Source organism: Acipenser ruthenus, chromosome 5 (genome assembly GCF_902713425.1).
Source record: "Acipenser ruthenus chromosome 5, fAciRut3.2 maternal haplotype, whole genome shotgun sequence".
Classification (NCBI taxonomy): Eukaryota; Metazoa; Chordata; class Actinopteri; order Acipenseriformes; family Acipenseridae; genus Acipenser; species Acipenser ruthenus.
In genome coordinates this window covers 49,296,380-49,316,469 of record NC_081193.1, presented here as the reverse complement: position 1 = coordinate 49,316,469, position 20,090 = coordinate 49,296,380, and the positions used below count along the sequence as shown (strand labels likewise).

The 20,090-nt window shown below is 37.3% G+C and overlaps 1 protein-coding gene across 6 annotated transcripts in view; it reads left to right on the top strand.

Moving 5' to 3' along the window:
* Nucleotides 1-20,090, top strand: part of LOC117403235 (estrogen-related receptor gamma) — a 283,889-nt gene that overhangs the window by 92,321 nt on the left and 171,478 nt on the right. For 3 of the 6 annotated variants that reach the window (XM_034005231.3, XM_059024302.1, XM_059024299.1), the window contains one exon: nt 5,473-5,532. The exons of 1 other annotated variant lie outside the window; for it this stretch is intronic. The gene's annotated coding sequence lies outside the window, so the exon portion shown is untranslated. Of the gene's footprint in view, nt 1-5,472; nt 5,570-20,090 lie in introns of all 6 variants that reach the window. 2 more of the 6 variants (XM_059024301.1, XM_059024300.1) reach the window with 1 other exon arrangement.

Here is a 20,090-nt window from a genome sequence, read left to right as displayed (position 1 = left end):
AAAAAACAACCCTACAGTAAATCCTGAATATTTCGTCCCCATCAGACATTTCTAGATCGAACTCTAAAACAAGTTAAGTGTAGATACAGATTGTATATGGCACTATAACAGAGCTGTGTGATCTGCTTAAGTCTAATTTAGAATCACAAACAGCCCGCAGTAACGCTATACCTGTATAGTAGCCATTTATTTTCATGCAACGGGTGCCATCTAGACAACAGCTGGGAACAGATCAGGAGACATCTGTCCGTCTTCTATGTGCAAGATACTTACTGATGTCACAAATGCACTTTTCTGTAGGGCAAGGGTATATGCTATTTTCAATTGGGGATGTGGAACAAAATAGAACCAAACACAATTATCAGTTGTCTGGCTTCCCAAACGTAGGTGTAATAGATTACACACATGTTGCAATATCCCCAGATTACAGGAATAAAAACATCATCATTCTTTAACTGTGCAAGTTTTATGTGGTACTCAATGTATTATCACAGATGTAGTTGCTAAGTACCCTGGCACATGCCACAACTCATTTATCGTGTACAGTGCCTTGTTCAGAAAATTCGAACAGGGGCTTATAAAGTTGGAGGCTGGCTAATTTTTGAATATATTAAATACATAATTAACATATGACCATTTGAAAACATATGTAACAAATGCATATTAATGTTTAACATTTTTATTATGATATTTCACAAACATACATAAACATTCAGATAGTCTATTGCATGTAAATAATATGAATATTTTTTCTATAGGCAAGCTGTATTATTATTAATATTAGTATTATTATTATTTAGTCATTTTAGCATGCGCTTTTATACAAAGCGACTTAAAGAGACTAGGGGGAGCATCACAACTTTAGGTCCCAGAATCTTTTTTAGACTTCTTTATTCGACCTTTTAGGAAGAGGTTGCATTTATTTTTTCGGTTATATCTTTCCGTATTTTAAATTTAGCAGTGGCTCCGGACCTTTTGCCGAAAATAACAGTTTGATGTGCTAAAATATCATCGAGCAAAAGCTCAACTTGGGTGGTTAAGAATGTATCTTTCTTTTCTTTTTTCCAATTGTTGAGACTACATGCACGCTACTTTGTTGTTTTCCAGTTAAGTGAAGTCTAGACTTTTTAAATGTGACTACTTGGCTTGTTAATGAACCTGAAAATCAATTGTCATTTCAATTAAATCAGTCATAAGCAGGAGTCGCAAAGGGCCTTGAGAGTAGGAGAAATTAACCAGTCCCTGTTGAAAATCGAGACGTATAATTAGGTGGCAAAAAAACCTTGCAAAAAAAACTCGATTTTCTCTCTAAAAATGCCCCTTCTGAAAATCAGGCTGTATGTGTTTCTCCACTTTCTGTGCTCTTTTTAAACAATCCTGTGATTGTGACCTGCTTGTTCAGTAATTGGTTACCCTGAACTTCAAGTTTGATTTTCTTGTTTTTGTGTACTGCGCTGTCAAGATGCTTGTCAATAGTACCTTTTCTTAGATGATCCAAGACACATTACAAGTTGAGCAAAACAGAATCCCACCATCTTGATCTTCTGCTGAAATGAATTTAGCTTTATTTGATTTGTCAGCTGTCTGCATTTTTTATGTTAATTATACACTGCAAGCTAATAAATCAACACTATCTAAACAACTATTTTAAACTTCCCACCTCTGACTCGCATGTTATGTCATTGTACAGTATGAGGAATTCACCAGTCATGAAGCAGGTATTTGTTTGACCCCGTTGCAGTAGTAACCAGTTGAACGGATGGCGTTGATGCCAGACCGTGTACAGCTACTGTAGCGCTGCTTCTATTTGAAGAAAGTATAAAATGAACAGGGGAGGTGAAGAATAATGTAAAATACTGTACATAAAATAAATGATTTGTGTAAAATTTGTGATATCGTGAATTTTCCGGGGCCCTACATTAAGGCTAGTGTGCTCAATCTGTATCTAGTTATTACCCCCTCCTCACACAGCCCCAGTATCGTCTGCCTGGTCTGAAATACTCTCTCCCTGACTCTTCTTCTTGCTCTCCTGTGCAGCTCTTCTGCTGGTTCTGTGACACCGCCTGGTTTCAATAAGCGGTATTAACACATGCTAAGGCACCTAGTAAAGTTAGCACCCTTAAGTGAATATGGTTTGCATATCAAATACCTCCCTCGCGGTACTTTGTGACTTAATTTGCAAACATTTCACACATTATTCATTATTTTAAATGACTTGAACACGGTACTTTTTCCACATGCTAGGTTGTCTGCCACTGGTAAGTGCATACAGCAGGTGTACAAACTACGCAGTAAAGGGGCTTACTGTGTTTAGTGAATGAGGCCCTATGTATATTGAAATGTTTGTGTTTCAAACTCATTGCTAATGACACCGACCACTAAAAGCCACCTAGCTGTTAGCAGACAACAGGATGTCGTAATGCATGTGAAAATGCAGCCATTTAGTGTTAGTGAGCATTGTCATTAGCAATGAGTTTAAAAAAAACAAAAAAACACAAACATTTAAATATACGGTAAGACACTTTTGCGACACACCTGAGATTCATTGGCGAGACACAGTTTGGGAAACACTGCTGCACCCATAGTAGTAATTGTGGGAGGGGTAATGTAAGTGAAATTGACTTATTTGGCAGGCCAGATAAATAAGCATATGATGAAGCAAAATAATATAAAATAATTTTTATATGGATTTTCAAATATTTCAAATATTTCTTCTTTTGATTTAAACATGCGTCTGTTTCGTTTATTATGAGGAAAAGTGCTAACCTTGTCATTGTGGGTGCAGCAGTGCAGAAATGATATCTGTATATTTTACAGGAAAAGAGAGAAAGAGAGAGACAACTTATTTAAATCCTGAATACAGACAGGCCTCATATGCATTTTTAAAAAAAAACTAGACTCCAAAGAATTGCATATGGATTAGGGGGATGAATATTCTATTATTTCAGCCCATTCCACTGATCTTCTTATTGCGACTCTATATTTAAAGACCAAAAAAAAGGGCCAGAAATTCATCTTTCCTTTAACCTGGCAGTCATTCTGAATGTGTCGCAGGCACTTGAATCATGTATTATTTGCGTGATGTTGCATTCTCTTCCCTCAAAATTGAATCTAATTTATTGTCTTTTTACATGCATTTTCTAATAAGTTTTAGGATAATGAATATATTGTGGTATTATGAAAAGAAAGAAGGCATCAAATTAGAAAATGGAATATTGGATATATTTTACCTCTCATCCTGAGGGTGAAATATCTCTGTCCTTTACCACAGACTAATCCCAAAAATGATTAGCAGGTCTCATAGCTCCTGCATAGTCACCAAAATACATTGGAAGCCTATTAGCCTACTTAAGCAAGGTTTGCAAACATGATGTTCGCACACTGATAAACCCATTACATGTACACAGCTCTAATTTGTTGCATGTCTTCTGGTAGGATACATCATTCATTGAAATAATTTTCATTGAACTGTCAGAACTGCTCAAACTGCAACAGTGGCTTAGTTTGAAACTTCCAAATATGATCCATTACTATACAAAAAATACAATAGTATTTATGAACAAATACATTCATATGAGAGATTATTATGCATCTATTTGTTTATTTTAAAATAATCTAGAAAAAAGCTTGTGAGCTAGAAAAAGAAATTAAATGTAAGATGGCGGAAGGAGATTACAATACAATTGGAAACCAGTAAGACACATTGTCCGGGTTTCTCTCCACAGTCATTATTTATGTGATATAGCACGCACATTCCACACACTATAGGAAGTGCGCGTCTAAAACAGTGTACGACTCGAAGGGGTGGCTAAATCGTCTTATCATGCTAAAAAGCCGTACAATTGACGAAAAACTTGTTTTTTAGATAGATACATGTCTGGAAGTCCTACATTATGCTTACGAGACTTCAGCACTGAAAATTATTGCCATTTGACTCATAAAATTATATTGCTTTATAGTTTGGTTATTTTATAAGCAACGTTTTATAAAAATATCAAAGCTACTACGGATATTAAAAAGAAAAAAACCTTTTGCAATAAACACATAAATAAATAACGAAGCCCTTTACACTTACTTTCGTTATCTTTGTGATTGGTCATGGGATAGCTGATTCGTTTAGCCTAGATCAGTGGTCCTCAAACTTATTTGTTCACGGCCCACCTGATTTTTTTTTTTTATCTTGGCGGACCACACAATAAACAGTATAGCTGACTGAAAAATAAGCACATAAAAAGAAATCACTATAATATTAAGAATAACCATAGACTTCCCTTTCTTTGTTTCAATTCGATGGGTGGGCCTGTTTCTGGAAGCAAAGTTATTTTAAAATTTGAGTTTTAAAGAATGGTTCTAGTTTACTTTTCATTAACACGAATTTAATAAGAGGAAAAAAAATGGATTGTTTTATTTTTAAATTGGTAATTACAGCTAAAATTGATTTATGTGAATTAATAACATGTGAAGTTATCCAAGAGGTACTAGCAAAGCGCTACGAATCTCCATGTATAATTAATCTTTATTTATAAAACGGAATGTTTGGGTGCTGCACGCTGATTGGCTGTTGAGGATTTTTTACCCTGCAGTTAAATAGTACAATGCACGGATGAACTTATTTTTGCCAACCAATGGTTTTTGTAACCAATTAAAAAAAAAGATCTGACTTCATATTTTTTATCTTTCTGTTTTTTGGCCATCACTAGAAAAAAATGAAAATAAATAAATAAATAAATAAATACAAATTATATAGGCTTATATATTATATACATATTCTTGTAACCTTGTATTGCCAGGGAACACTTGTAATTCGCCTTGGATAAAGGCGTCTGCCAAATACATAAATAAACAGGAATTATTTCTTTCAGTTGCCCTTCACAAATAAATCAAAGAGATTTACATAACAAAATGACTACCGGTATGTATTGTGTTGACAAATTGTTCTTTTACCAGTGGAGGTTTGAGACCTTCCAATTTTCTTGTTAAAATCTGCACTTTATTATCCCTGAACGCCAAAGCCAGCGTGGCATAATGTAGACTTTAATGGGAGGTATGAGAATTCCCCTTAAAATATATTTCTGGAGATGCTGAGGTTTAAATACTGGTACGTAAGATAAATACAGTTTGCTATTAAAATGCTACTAGTACTGTATTGGTATTTAAGAAAACTGTATTTAAAAAAAAATGTAAAAACTGCAGCAGGGCACAGACGATAACATAAGCACATAAGAAAGTTTACAAACGAGAGGAGGCCATTCAGCCCATCTTGCTCGTTTGGTTGTTAGTAGCTTATTGATCCCAGAATCTCATCAAGCAGCTTCTTGAAGGATCCCAGGGTGTCAGCTTCACAACATTACTGGCAAGTTGGTTCCAGACTCTCACAAATCACTGTGTAAAAAAGTGCCTCCTATTTTCTGTTCTGAATGCCTCTTTATCTAATCTCCATTTGTGACCCCTGGTCCTTGTTTCTTTTTTCAGGTCGAAAAAGTCCCCTGGGTCGACATTGTCAATACATGTCGTAAACAACACAGAGCTACAGTGAGTTCCAAACTTAAAACATTTTCTTGTTGTTTAGGTAAGTGCTTTGATCAGTTCAGCAATCTCAAGCAATGTGTGGAAGGTTGCAAAAGTGATGAAGAGCTCAAGAACTTGAACAGGTCCAAAAACATTGAATGTCACTCAGCACTGTTAAAGATTGCACAGTTCTTTGCTGTTCCCTCTCACAATGCAAATGTAGAGCAAGTTTTTTCACTGATGCAAAGCTAGTGGACAAAGGAAAGGAACAACTTGACTGGTGAGTCACTGAAAGGGATCCTGCTTGTGCAGTACAACTTCAGGCACACATCTTGGAAAGACTTTCAGAGGTACTTCAACCACTGCTGAGAAAGATCCTCTCTGCAGAGAAATATGCATGGATACAAAAAGAAGCACAGTAGAAAAGGGATGTTCGGTGCACAGATTTGACAGTTATCTTGCAAAGACTTTTCTGATTGCTAAGCAATACTGACTGAGTACTGACTGTAAAAAGTTACATGTGTGTTTAATGCAGGCCATTTTTTTAAAATCATTTTCAGATGTTCAATGTAGAATAAACTTTACAGTTTAGTTTAAATTTAGTTTTTCCGTGTTCATTTTGCACAACGAAAGGTTAATCTTAAATAAAAATTGGTTGCCCGTCAGCAACCCCCTGGGAAGTGTCCTATTTTTGATGATCTGAAATATGGTAACCCTACTTTTAAGTTATTTTCTTAAAATTAAAGTAAGAAAACAAGCAATTAACTAAAATATCTTCAACAAAATAATGGGGGGGATTATAAACCCCTGTCAAACTCTTTTCAGTAAATTTAGTTGTTCTATCTCACAAACATTCGAAAAAAAAAAAAAAACTAATATAAACTTAGAGGCAATACATTTCTGTTTTAAATGCTGATTGGAACCTAAGTTTGTTACAGCTAAGAAACTACTATACAGTTCTAGCTCTTTTTTTTTGGTATGTAGAATTCATTCAATCAAAATAAATAATCTCATAGTTAATCCAAATGTCCTTGAGCAATCTTGCCTACATTCAATATTAGTTTATGGGTTATTGCATTCAAGTTACCCCTTAATAAAATATAATAGTGTGCTGTAAGCATATCACTGAATTAGTTAAACCAGCAGTGCACTTTTGATATGCTTAGCATATGCTGCTTTAATAAAGGATTCCTGAGAATATTTGGAAGCTGTTTAATCATCAGCCATGTACGTCTCATAAAATAGTATGATAGGGCATGTGAAAGCGACCATGAAACAAGTGGTTTGATGGTGCCACTGAGTCACATGACATGCAAGTAATTAACCTCTAGATTGAAGTCTTTTCTTGAACGCCTGGGGCAGAGAGCTGCTTGAAGTTTAACATGTCAGATGTCATTTTACTTAGTTTTGAATGAATGTATCCAGGCACTTTTTTTCTTTATAGTTACTTTGCCATTTGGGAAATAACTGCAGTCTTTTTTATGATTGCTCCTTATTAATCGGTATTGGTTTCTGTAAGTAAAGTAATACACCAGAAAAAGCCTGAACGCAACACGTTTCTTAAAAAATCTAACAAGTCAATAGCTGTTGGTTGCAGAGTGTTAATAGAACCTCTCTGCACACCCTTCTTGTGAAACAGTAAAGAAAAAAAAACAACTGTGAAATTATTTTCTGTGAACCCATGAACCCAGGCGTGTCAATGCATCTTAGAAAGCTGTATACTTGTCAATTAGCAGCCATTTTTGACAAAGGTGTGGTATATCATTTTTAACCCACTGAAAATGATCACGGTTAAACAAACATTTTCAAGTATGTTGTGTGTCTTACACCAATTGCCCATTAACTCAGATGGTATATGAAATTAGTATGTTTTGGTAATGTGGTTACTACCGCACAAGAAAAAACAAGACAGCATTTCCAGGTCCCTAATCAGCCTGCCTTGACTATTGAGCATATAGATATAAAATAGAAATGATATCTTTAATTAAAGCAGATCAGACTTAAAAAGTAAAACGTGTGAGATTCATCCCTAACCAGTGTTTCTCAGTGCAATCACCAGGAGGATTTTATGTGGCTATAGCAGGCCCCCTTTAACCCCGCAGTAAACCCTCAACAGCTTTTAACCATATTTTAAGTCTTGTTGGTAAAGGTAGCTGCTATTCAGGTTTCCTACAACCCATTTCAATGCTGTCATGATTTGTATTCAGATGTCTCCTTCTACTTCCCTTCGTTACTCTTTATTATTCTTGAAATGTATTTGCTTACGACTGTAAGTCGCCCTGGCTAAGGGCGTCTGCTAAGAAATAAATAATAATTACCTTGAATTGTCCAGCCATTATAAAGCAGGGAAAGTGGCCACCAACTCTTTTGGCTAGAGAAGCACTACTATACATTTTAATACAGTATGTGTTTTTAGCAGACGCCCTGTTAACATGGTAAAAGTTGCCAGTATCGCTATTCAGTCTCCAGCACCACGTCACGGTGCTTTCATGTGAACTGAACTGAGGCATTTCAGTCCCTTCTCTCTGTCTCCTCTCTTTCTCCCCACTCTCCCCTCTCTCTCTCTCTCTCTGCTTCTCTGTCTCCATTCTCTGGCGGCCGTCTCATCCCAGTCAGGAAAAAGATTTGAGGATCGGCCAATTTGTTCTGACATCAAGAGATGTTTAGCTCTGTGAAAGGTGGTGCAGGCAGAAAGAACGCCTGACTGACATCTCAACTGCCTTGTCTGCTGGGACTGCTCTCTCCACTCACGTCCCTTCATATTCCTGCCATGTCCTGCATCAGTGCCTCCTGTCTAATCTTTAGGGTAAGAGACCAGTGTTCCCCTGGGCTTCGGTGCTCAGCACCTTGTTAGACAGGTTTTCAAAGAGCAGCATCCCTTTTTTCCAAACCAGCTTAGGCATCTGTCATCCTCACTGGTGCGAAAAAAATGAAACTGGTGTTTGTAGCAATAGGTGCAGCTACAGTATTTGATTTAAGATTATGAGTTGCTGTTATTTTCATTTAATTAATTTTTAAAGTCTTTTTATTGGTTTGGTTGAACTAATACATAGTATCTGAATATGGGGGTATATGAAGGCCCCCTGTCTGGTTTTTTTCATATACTGTATTGTGGCAGGAAGGCTGAGTGATGACATAACCAGACCAGGAAGTTGACACAGATGCAGATACTACGAGTGAATGCGCTGGTGAGCCGTTTTTATTTCATAAAAAATAAATGAAAAGGATATTCAAAAAACCACTGCTCACAGAGCAAAAATAAAAGGTTGAACAAAAACTCGAACTCGAGTCTCGAACACATCAAACAAAAAACACAAACAAACCCTAGGTCAGGCTGGGCATTTGCCTTCACACTTCCTAGACTTTCACTTTCGTTTTAACTCACTTTAGCCATTTTCACACCACACCATCCAACCCCGGGTCGAGTCGCCACATGGCGGCCCCGGGGTGACTCACCCCTTGAGTTCAGCCCTGCGTGCATTCGTATTTGCCTTGCTCTATAATCTACGGGGTGAGATTCATCCTGGGGTTGGACACGATCATTTCACACTACATATTTTCATCCCAGGGCGCACTGATGTGTAACCCCTTGCACCTCAACGTTTGTTTTGAGGCAAGCGTAACCCTGTTGCATTCACATTTCATTTTTCAACCCGAGGCGAACATTTCGCCCTGGGTTGAAAATTCTCAACCCTAGTCTCTGGCAGGGGTGAGTTTGCCCCAGGGCAAATAGGCAAGTGCGAATAGCCCTTTTTTCTCCCGTCTCTTACACACACGTTCCTCCTCCAAACACCCACACCAAACACAGAAAAATCACAAGCTTATCTATACGTGCACTTTACATTAATTACAACCCCCTTAAACAATAATTCAATAAAAGGCTCCAGCCACATTCTCACATGTTTTTGGCAGGTATAGGAATTAACCCCATCCCTGCCAACCACCACCAACACACAAACCAAACAATACGTTGATTTTTAAATCATAATACATCGTTTTTACCGAAAGACAAAATACATACATCCGTTTAAATAAACATAAACAATACACCAGACAATAATACATTTTAAATCACAATACTAAATCACCAGCAACCCATTATTTTAAATAAGCCCACAATAAGCACATTTAACAGCACAATACATTTATTTACATGCAGGGCTTTGCCCTGCCCCCTCTAATGATGTGCAGGGATTTTCTTCTGCCCTGCCACATGTATATATTGTGTTGAGAAGCTTTTATTTAGTCAACATTTTTTAGCTATTATTGCGTGTATTAGAATCTGAGAATATATGGAGGCATGCGTCTGGCTGAAAGTCAAACAGTTTTTTTTACATGTGCATACTTTGGATGGGTTGCTCTAATTTTGTATTTACAGCTATGGTTGGTGGTGTATGTCACTGGAATACAGCTTCCTCCAGGTACCTATTTTCCGCTGCTGTAGGCCTGTGCTACTAGGAATTAACAAACTTGCAATGTATTCTTTTGATCTGTATTGTTGTACTTGAACATACATACACCTGCATGTCCTGAGTTCTTGAAAAAAATTAAAAAAGCAAACATGTTTTCATTTCAATGAAAGGGGGAGCAGTGATAAGGTGGTTTTCTAATACAGAAGAAAATAGATTTTTAAGCCCTTGGTTATCACTCTTGTCTAGAAGGAAATGCATATCCTGCCTTATACTGCAGCCAATTCAAATGATCATTTCACTGCCATTTCTAGATGTCGCAAATAAGGCACTTGGCAGGTGAAATACGGGAATGCTTTATTTATATTCAGTAGGCAGTGGTAATAAGGAAATGTGCTTACTGGACTGGCTAATGTCCCCCATATAAGAGATCTAGCTTTGAAACACTTCTTTCAGCATATATCTGATACTGTGGAATATCAGCAGTATTGCTGTAATGATGTAATGCCTTTTTGACTTGGTGTATATAATCACTTTGTCTTTTAATGTCAGCTTGCGTGAATAGCCATTTCAGGTAGAATGTCTGTTTTATTTTTTATTTTTTTTATGATGGCTGTACAGTAATTACTTTAATACATATCAGGAAGCATCTTTCTTTCTGCTCAGGAATCATCTTTTTTGTGCTTTGCTCTACAGAACTGGGGGAAATCCACTGCAGCCAGTTACGTACAATATTGAGATAAAACCTTATTCTCAGTACCTAAATATTGATGAACACATGAATATGTTGACAGCATATTTAGGAAGTGTGAATTGGTTATAAATGATTATGGTCCAGCAATCAATCCTCGCTGATCGCATGGCTCAACTGCCACTTGAAGTTGTGAGGCACCACCCTGTAGCATCCCCATACCATGAGCCAGCTCCTGAGTTTAAAGGTTGTCTCAGACATTGTGCCAAAACAAAGGTTTTCAGTGAATGCATGTTTTGATAAAAAAAATTCCTAAAATGCATGGTTATCTCATTAACAGTCAACTGCCTAACTAACGTATTCCTTTAAATTTAAGAAACACTTTTTTACCCAATTTTTTTCTTCCAAAAAATGCGTGTATTAAAATCGCCAACAAAAGATGCAACTGCCCAATTTCACAAACAGCAACATGACTGACTGGCAGTTGATGGGTTCCCTAGTAGTTATCCTGCAGAGTGGGCCCTCTCCTCCTTAATGTAAACACAGCAAGATTTCGCTCAGCAACCGCCTGTGTAGCTATGGCTGTGGTGCAGTAGCCTCGAACTAGCGCCGCTTCCCGGGCACGCCCCCCAGCCAACCAGGACCTCCCGATCAGCTCAGCTCCATGCAAGCCTTCCTGTTTACCACAGCAGTGTTTCATTATTAGGTTCAGTTCTAATCAGACCCCCGTATTTTTCTACTTGTCAAGCAATACCACAAGTTCACTAAAAGGGAGAAAAACACGTGCAAGCACAACTGAAAATGAGAAGCAGCGCATAACTGTAATGCTCTGTGTGACAGCAGATGGCTGCAAACTACCTCTATACGTTATTTTCTTATATGGTTAAATGCATCTTTGTAAATGCATCTTTATTTGATTTGTTTTTTTCTTTAAGTTGAGGGTGGAAATGTCAGCTGCGTCTTAAATTCGAAGGCATCTTAAATTCGAAGGAATACAGTAATATGATCAGGATTTGAATTTGGTTCGATTTCTACTGGCCCAGGGTTAACTAAAAAAAGCTCATTTTTAGCAGGATAGGTAAGATAAACTGTTTTCACCTCTCACAGTAGACTATCGATTGAAGACCTACAGAGTAAAGTGGGATTTATAAGGAAGATCAGCAATGTTAAGTCACAAATAGGAAAAAGGCAGACAAGTGTTGTAGTTTAGGCATATTATATCAGTTTTTCTCCAGTTCAACGCGAGTGTCCGCTTTGGTTAAGTGGGAGTTCACAGCCATTTCCTGTGTATTTTGTTAAACATAGACACAGATCCATCAAGGGTAAAACTAGTTTGGGAACTCCCATGCTCTATATTTACACACACGCACACACACGCAATACTAAATTTCCCACTGGATCAAATTGGTGAGGTAATCTGGGGAGGCTTTCAGTCCACTATTTATGCTCTGAGAATAAACATTAAACATATATTTTTCTAGTGCTGTCTGTCTCAGTAGCACTACATTTATTTTTCTAAAAAAGTAATCATAAGAGTATTAAAACTAGAAACACTGGAGTCCCTACTGTGAAGGGTCAATAGTCTGCCTGCACAGCATGAGACAGTACCCTGAATCCATCAGCCTCCTGCAGGAAAATAAGAGAGGTAGTTAAGCTTTACAGTAGATGGAAATTGTAAATTAAGAGGGGGGGGGGGGGGGGTCCTTGAGTTCCTAATTATGATTGGAGAAAAGAGGAAAATTGATCAGTTGTTCCACAACATGAGTAAGATGGAGTCAGCTAATCGAGTTCCTAATATTTTCTTAGAACCAAGCTGTGCTGTATACCAACCACTACAAGGATACTTGTTTTCTTTTCATTTTAAGCTTCAGGTTTTTTTTTTTTTTTGTATATAAAATAATTTCACCCACCCTGGCAACACCGCATAATGCTATTCAATGCTGTGTCTCACAACTTAGTAAAAAATTAGTGTTTTACTTCTAATGTTACCCTAAAGTGAATATTCAATCCTACTCGTTATACAAACATTGATGGGGCTACGTCATAGGTTGAACCATACATTCATTGGCCACAGGCTACCATTCATTATCACAGTCCAGACATAGGGGCTGTTGTGTTAGGAACTGAGTGCTGCTAATAAAGTAATATGCTTGTAGGACAGCTGTTCCTGCCCCAGTTTCTCTTTTGAAGAGATGGCCTTTTAAGGGAATATGAACAATTAGGGTAGAGACTGAAAACAAACAAAAAATAAACCCATTAGAAGCAGTCATTTCATGTCTCTTTTGCAGTCTTTGTTCCAACAAATATTGAAACTTCCTGTGAACTTTCAACCTCTTTTTCCATATTATGACAAAAGACAGCTAATTAGAATATGAGCAGTAAGCAGGCTTCCTAAACGAATGCTAATTATCTATTCTGTTGACCGTGACTCGAGTCATAAGGTAATTGGCTTGCAGCAACATGACAACTTGAATCATCTCATGAAATTAGCCGGTCTTTACAATGAGAGGCTTGCTCGCTTTCTTTCGATAGGGGGAACAATCAATTTGATAAGTGGCAACACAGTTCATTGTTTCACATTAATTAGACTAATTGCAGTGTGTTAGCCTTTGGATGAGAGAGCTCTTTTGGAAGAGAACGAGATTGAGGCATAGGCCTTTAAGCGTGCAGTGTATGTTTGATGATGCTTCCTTCTTGCACTCACCATAGGCATAAAAAAAAAAAAATATATATATATATATATATATATATATATATAATATATTTAATTATTATTATTTTCTTAGCAGATGCCCTTATCCAGGGCGACTTACAATTGTTACAAGATATCACATTATTTTTACATACAATTACATTATTTTTTACACATTATTTTTACATACAATTACCCGTCTATACAGTTGGGTTTTTACTGGAGCAATCTAGGTAAACTACCTTGCTCAAGGGTACAGCAGCATTGTCCCCCACCTGGGATTGAACCCACAACCCTCCGGTCAAGAGTCCAGAGCCCTAACCACTACTCCACACTGTGTGTGTGTGTGTGTGTGTGTGTGTGTGTGTGTGTGTGTGTGTGTGTGTGTGTGTGTGTGTGTGTGTGTGTGTGTGTGTGTGTGTGTGTGTGTGTGTGTGTGTGTGTGTGTGTGTGTGTGTGTGTGTGTGTGTGTGTGTATATATATATATACACACAGTGCCAATTCTCTCATATTACTGAATTACAAATGGTACATTGAACTTTCATTCTGTTTGATATTTTATTTTAAAACACTGAAACTCAAAATCAATTATTGTAAGGTGATACTGGTTTTATGTTGGGAAATATTTTTAAGAAAAATAAAAAACTGAAATATCTTGCTTGCATAAGTATTCAACCCCCACACATTAATATTTGGTAGAGCCACCTTTCGCTGCAATAACAGCTTTAAGTCTTTTGGGGTAAGTATGTACCAGCTTTGCACACAGTGTCGGAGTGATTTTGGCCCATTCTTCTTGGCAGATTTGCTCCAGGTTGTTCAGGTTGGTTGGACGACGCTTGTGGACCGCAATTTTCAAATAGTGCCACAGATTCTCAATGGGATTGAGATCAGGACTTTGACTGGGCCACTGTAGGACATTCACCTTTTTGTTCCCGAGCCACTCCAATGTTGCTTTGGCCTTGTGCTTGGGATCATTGTCCTGCTGAAAGGTGAATTTCCTCCCAAGCTTCAGTTTTTTCAGCGGACTGAAGCAGGTTCTCTTGCAGTATTTCCCTGTATTTTGCTCCATCCATTCTTCCTTCAATTTTAACAAGATGCCCAGTCCCTGCTGATGAGAAGAATCCCCACAGCATGATGCTGCCACCACCATACTTCACTGTAGGGATGGTGTGTCTTGAGGCATGGGCAGTGTTAGGTTTGCGCCACACATAGTGCTTTGAGTTTTGGCCACAAAGCTCTATCTTGGTCTTATCTGACCACAAAACCTTTTCCCACATCGCAGTTGAGTCACTCTCATGCTTTCTGTTAAACTCCAGACGTGCTTTCAGATGGTACTTTTTGAGTAACGGCTTCTTTCTTGCCATCCTCCCATACAGGCCAGTGTTATGCAGAGCTCTTGATATGGTTGACTGGTGCACCATTACTCCACTCCCAGCCACTGAACTTTGTAGCTCCTTCAAGTGATTGTTGGCCTCTCTGTGGCTTCTCTCACAAGTCTCCTTCTTTTTTGAGTGCCGAGTTTTGAGGGACGGCCTTTTCTTGGCAGTGCCTGGGTGGTGTGATGCAGCTTCCACTTCCTGATTATTGATCCAGCTGTGCTCACTGGGATATCCAAACACTTGGATATTATTTTGTACCCTTTCCCTAATCTATGCATTTGTATTACTTTATCTCTAACTTCTGTAGAATGCTCTTTGGTCTTCATTTTCCTTCAGATTCACAGCCTGACCAATGATCCTTCAACAGTGGGGTTTTTATCCAGAAAATGTGACAGCAACTTTAATGATTCACAGGTGGAGGCCAATGGTAAGGTAATTGTGTCCTCGTTAGGGCAATTTCTTTCATCAGTGTAAACTGGGAGCTTCCACAGCACAGGGGTTGAATACTTATGCAAGCAAGATATTTCAGTTTTTTATTTTTCTTAAAAATATTTCCCAACATAAAACCAATGTCACCTTTCAATAATTGATTTTGAGTTTCAGTGTTTTAAAATAAAATATCAAACAGAACGAAATTTCAATGTACCATTTGTAATTCAGTAGTATGAGAGAATTGGTCAGGGGTCTGAATACTTTTGAAAGGCACTGTATATATATATATATATATATATATATATATATATATATATATATATATATATATATATATAAAAAATAGATGGGCTTCAGCAAGTTACAGGAAAATAATTTCATCAAGGGTTTCTGTGACGTCATAAATTATGAGACAATTCTGATGCTAATATTTAAGAAGACGAGGTTCAGCAGTACAGTTCTTTTTTTTTTTAAACATAGTGTTTCAGTGCTGTACAGACATTCTATGTCGTTATCCATTTCTCCAGTTTCTCTGAGATATGAATGTACCAGCTTTACATCTTTTTTTTTTTTTTTTTTAAACATATTCTCATTTTGTTGATCATTAATGAACATTTCTGTACTGTGGGTGTTGTCGAGTGATTGAAGACATTTTGTGTTTGAATTTAAAGTGATGGTCTCGAGGAGTCGAATGGGTCAAAGTTCAAGTATATTTTCCTCTCGAATTATCACTTTTTGATGTCACGACTGTGGTATTATGCCTTCTTTTTTAGAATGGCTCAGGATGCAAATATAGCCTTCATCCATGTATTTATATATATATATATATATATATATATATATATATATATACACACCATACTTTAAGGAAATGTTTCTTTCAATGCAGTTTGGAACACATTTGCTAGTACATTTAAGTAACATACAAAGAGTACAACTATTAGTTTGTTGCATCACAGACACAAATGCATTGCCAACTATTACTGCTGCTTTGTGGAATTCTGATTTTCTTAACGTTCTACTGTAAAATAGTTTTGTAACTGCTGAACCCCAGATTTATAAAGAACGTGTGTATAACCTGTCAAGTTTCACGCAAAATATTTACAATAGGCTCCATCAAATACTGCAGACATAAAATATGTTTGTTTTTTTGTGTTTATTTCTATCATATATTTATTTTACCTAATATTACTATACTATACTAAAGCATTAAGGTACAAGAGGGTGTGGGTTACCATGGATCTTGTCACTGCTCGTTGTTAGGTACGAGGCGTAGCCGAGTACCTGCAACCAACCAAGCAGTGACAATATACACGGTAACTCAGGCCCTCAAGTACCTTCATGCTTTTATAAAACGGATTTACTAACATATTATTAACAAATAAAAGAGAAATAGATATAGTTTGTGAAGATTTATTAAAAAATTTGAAGGATAACCTTCTGCAACAGAAAACTGATACTTGTGGAAGATTTTCATTTTTTTTTTTTTAAGTTGCGATTTTAACTTTATTTTATTAATTTATTTAAATTATTCGTATGTGTGTGGTGAGTTTAGCTGCATGTACGCTCTCTCTCCATATGTGTGTGGCGAGTTTGACTGCACGTCTACTCGCCACACGTCTGCAAAGCTGAGAGAATGGTTCTTACTTTCGTCTTAATGTTTAAAATAAAGAGTGATCAGCACTTTGAAAAACATTTTAAAACAAGCTCTGGTGTCCTGCCTTTTTGTTATTTTTTCTTGTTTCTTTATTGCCGCTGCCGAAAACATAACACGCCTCCGCTGCACTGTTATGTTTTTTTTTTACTACCGGTATTTCAATAGGCGCAGTGATACAATGGTGCCACGGGTCTGGGTAAATGTGCTATAAGCTGCCGAGCCAGAGCTACAAAGCGCAGCCCACTTCAGGGTTTTTTTATTTTTTGGGGAAAAACCCAAAAACAAAACACAACTCGGTTTGGCACAACGTGTGAACACGGAACAGAAACCAAGACACAAAAATAATTTGAGGCAAAATCCAAAATGGACGAGGCTGGAAACAGCAGCCACTGCTTCTCAGCCGCTAAAACTACACAGCCATGTGATTTAGACTATAAGAGAACTACCGTCGCATCCAAAGGAAGGGGCAAGCCAGCTTCCAAGGAAGAATAGCGAGGTACTTTTATACCAAAACAGTCCCCGAAGAGAAGGAGATTCTCATGAAAACGGAGCACGTGAAGACACGTCTGCTCAGGTTGGAGTGAGGAATCAAATGGCAAAGGTTGCGGTGTGACGTAGCGTCTTGTTCCAGAATGCAACAGACACGTGGTCACACCAGGCCTATCAGGCAGCTTTTTAAATATGTGCTCAGGTCATGTGACACGAGGGTCATTTTCCAACTCGTATGGTTGACATTTCAAGATTGAAAGGGAACCACTGATTGCCAATTGGCATGCAGCATTGTAACAAGCCGTTTTATAATTATAAAACAGATTGTTAGAATGCTGCATGCTGATTGGTCCATCAGTGTTCCAAGCCGTTACAATATCCAGCACAATGCCACGATTAGGAACTACTTAGGAACAAAAGCAAATCACTGCACCTGTGCTAACCACGTATCACTGTGCCACCAAAATCAAAGAAAACACCTGTCAAAATACCTGCTGTCATGTCTTCCAGTTTATATTAATTTGCACTACGAACCAGTTTGCTATTTTAAACAAGACGCTGTTTTGGTATTTTATTTGTAGTACATACCAGTCATTTTCTGTGACTTCAGTCAGATCCAGTTGTCAGATATTCAGTTTTATTTTACTCCTTTTAGTTGGTATTAGCTGTCATTTTGTGAAACTGACTCTTCATTATTTTTTAACTGTGGATATTTTAATATTTTTTGACAGTATTTACATTACTACACGCGATGTCTTAACCATCCGACTCTTGCCTTTCTTCACTCTCTCTTCTCCTCACTACCGAAATGAGATTAAAACCACACAAATTGGGCTGTTAAATGAAAAAAAAAAACAATTTGACTTTAAATTAATTACTTTAAATGAATAATCTTCATCCCAACAAAGCATCTTAAACTCTTGCACTGTTACAGCCAAGGAGGTGAATTGCCTATCAACAATGTTACGTAGAATATGCAGGTTTCACAAATCGATGGATTGCGCATGTCCAATAAATAACTAATATAGTAATATTAGTTATTTATTGGACTATGGTGTATTTTTTTTTTTTGTAACTTTACTAGATTGCTGCATTTAAATGTCATGTTCATGTATTAAGAAAGCAGTATAACTTAATTGCTCATTTACAAAAAACGTAAATAATACCTTAAGTTTAAAAGATTAGCATGTGTCTTGATTAGCATGTGTCAGGCAGCCATTTCTGGGTTTCTTTGTAACCAACAGAAAATCAACTTCTTCCACAGCTAGCCAATCAGAAGCAATAGGGGTGGGACGTAAACATGTTTGTGTATGTGTTATACTTCCGCAATTCAGTTTTCAGAAACTTGCGTGGCTCTCTACAGTTATATACGGAGTGCCTTTCTAGCAACAGAGATAACATAGGAAAAAAATAAATAAAAACTACTTGTCCGACAGGCAAAGTATGATGGCAAAACGTGTTGTTCGACCTACAAATCTTTGTTGTCCCGGGCGTCGGGCGATACGAATTGGCCACCCCTGTTACTGCAGGTCGAGATTTATTTGTCCCCCATTATATCATTCAGATAGAACCTCCCTTCTCTCTCCTATACAACAAAAACCTTGACAAATAGAGGATTTCCCCCCAATATTCAACTTCCCTCATTGCTGTGTTATTCAAAGCTTTTTAATGGTATTCCTTACAACTTGACCACACCCAAATTCCTTGTTTTTTGTGATCAGTCTATTTGCATCTTGCAGTGCTCTGCAGCATTTGTCTTCCCCTGTCTGTCAGCAGTCACTTCTTTCATTATATAGACCAACCAGTAGTTGTTTGCAAAGATGTTTGCCATTTCTTAAATATATTCTCATGTACTGATCTGGGAGTTGTGGGTTCTGCTCTGGGAATTCTTAGTACACAACATCAACATTAACCTTATGAGCCTGGGAGCTGCTCCAGTTGAAACATCATTTTGGTTCACTGGCTGGAGTGTTCAGGATTATTATACAGAATGGTATTTTTGCACAGCCCCCTGTGTCATACAATACTAGGCATGCACGTAAATGCAGTGCGCTAGAACTGATTGATCTTATCATTGTGAGGCCCTGGGATTAAGATTGCAGAGAAGGGAAATATCACACCTTGACTGATTCTAGGGCAAGAACTCCATGCTAGTAGGTTGGATATGATGCTTTGACAGTTACGAAACATGTATCAATTTTACAGGCATTTGCAAATCTTCCTTTAAATAAAAGTTTGTTACCTTAGTGGTACAGGCTAATTCTGCCAATGGGTCATACCATTTTAGCTGCCCTGCAATTGTACTTCATTAATAAAGAACTATTACGTTACTGGATTGCAAAACCATATTTAAAAAAAATAAAAAAATAAATAAGAATACTATTTACGTCACTGAAGCAACATGAGTTTTCAACAACACAGAGTTAATGGTGGTAAATAATTGTATTTTATTTTATTTTTTAAATGAGCTGACATACTATTAAGGATCTGTTCACACTTTAGTAACAAGCACAGATATTGTAGAACAAACTGAAGGCACAATCTCCATCAGAAGCGATTTGAAAGGTCTGTAGCTGCTTTTTAAACTAGGTCAGAAATATAAATGCAAACTTTCATATTCAGGCATACAGTCGCAACAAACCTACATTGTTGACTACATCTTTGTTTTTTGTCTTATTTTCCTAGATGCTGATTTCCCATGGGCAATTAAGCATGCATGTTTGTATTATTTTTTAAAAGGATGTTCAGTTGAAAGCAGGTAGTGTATACTATACTGTAAAAAGTGTAAATGGGTTTATATAATTTAAAATAAGTTTTTTTTTTGTAGCTATG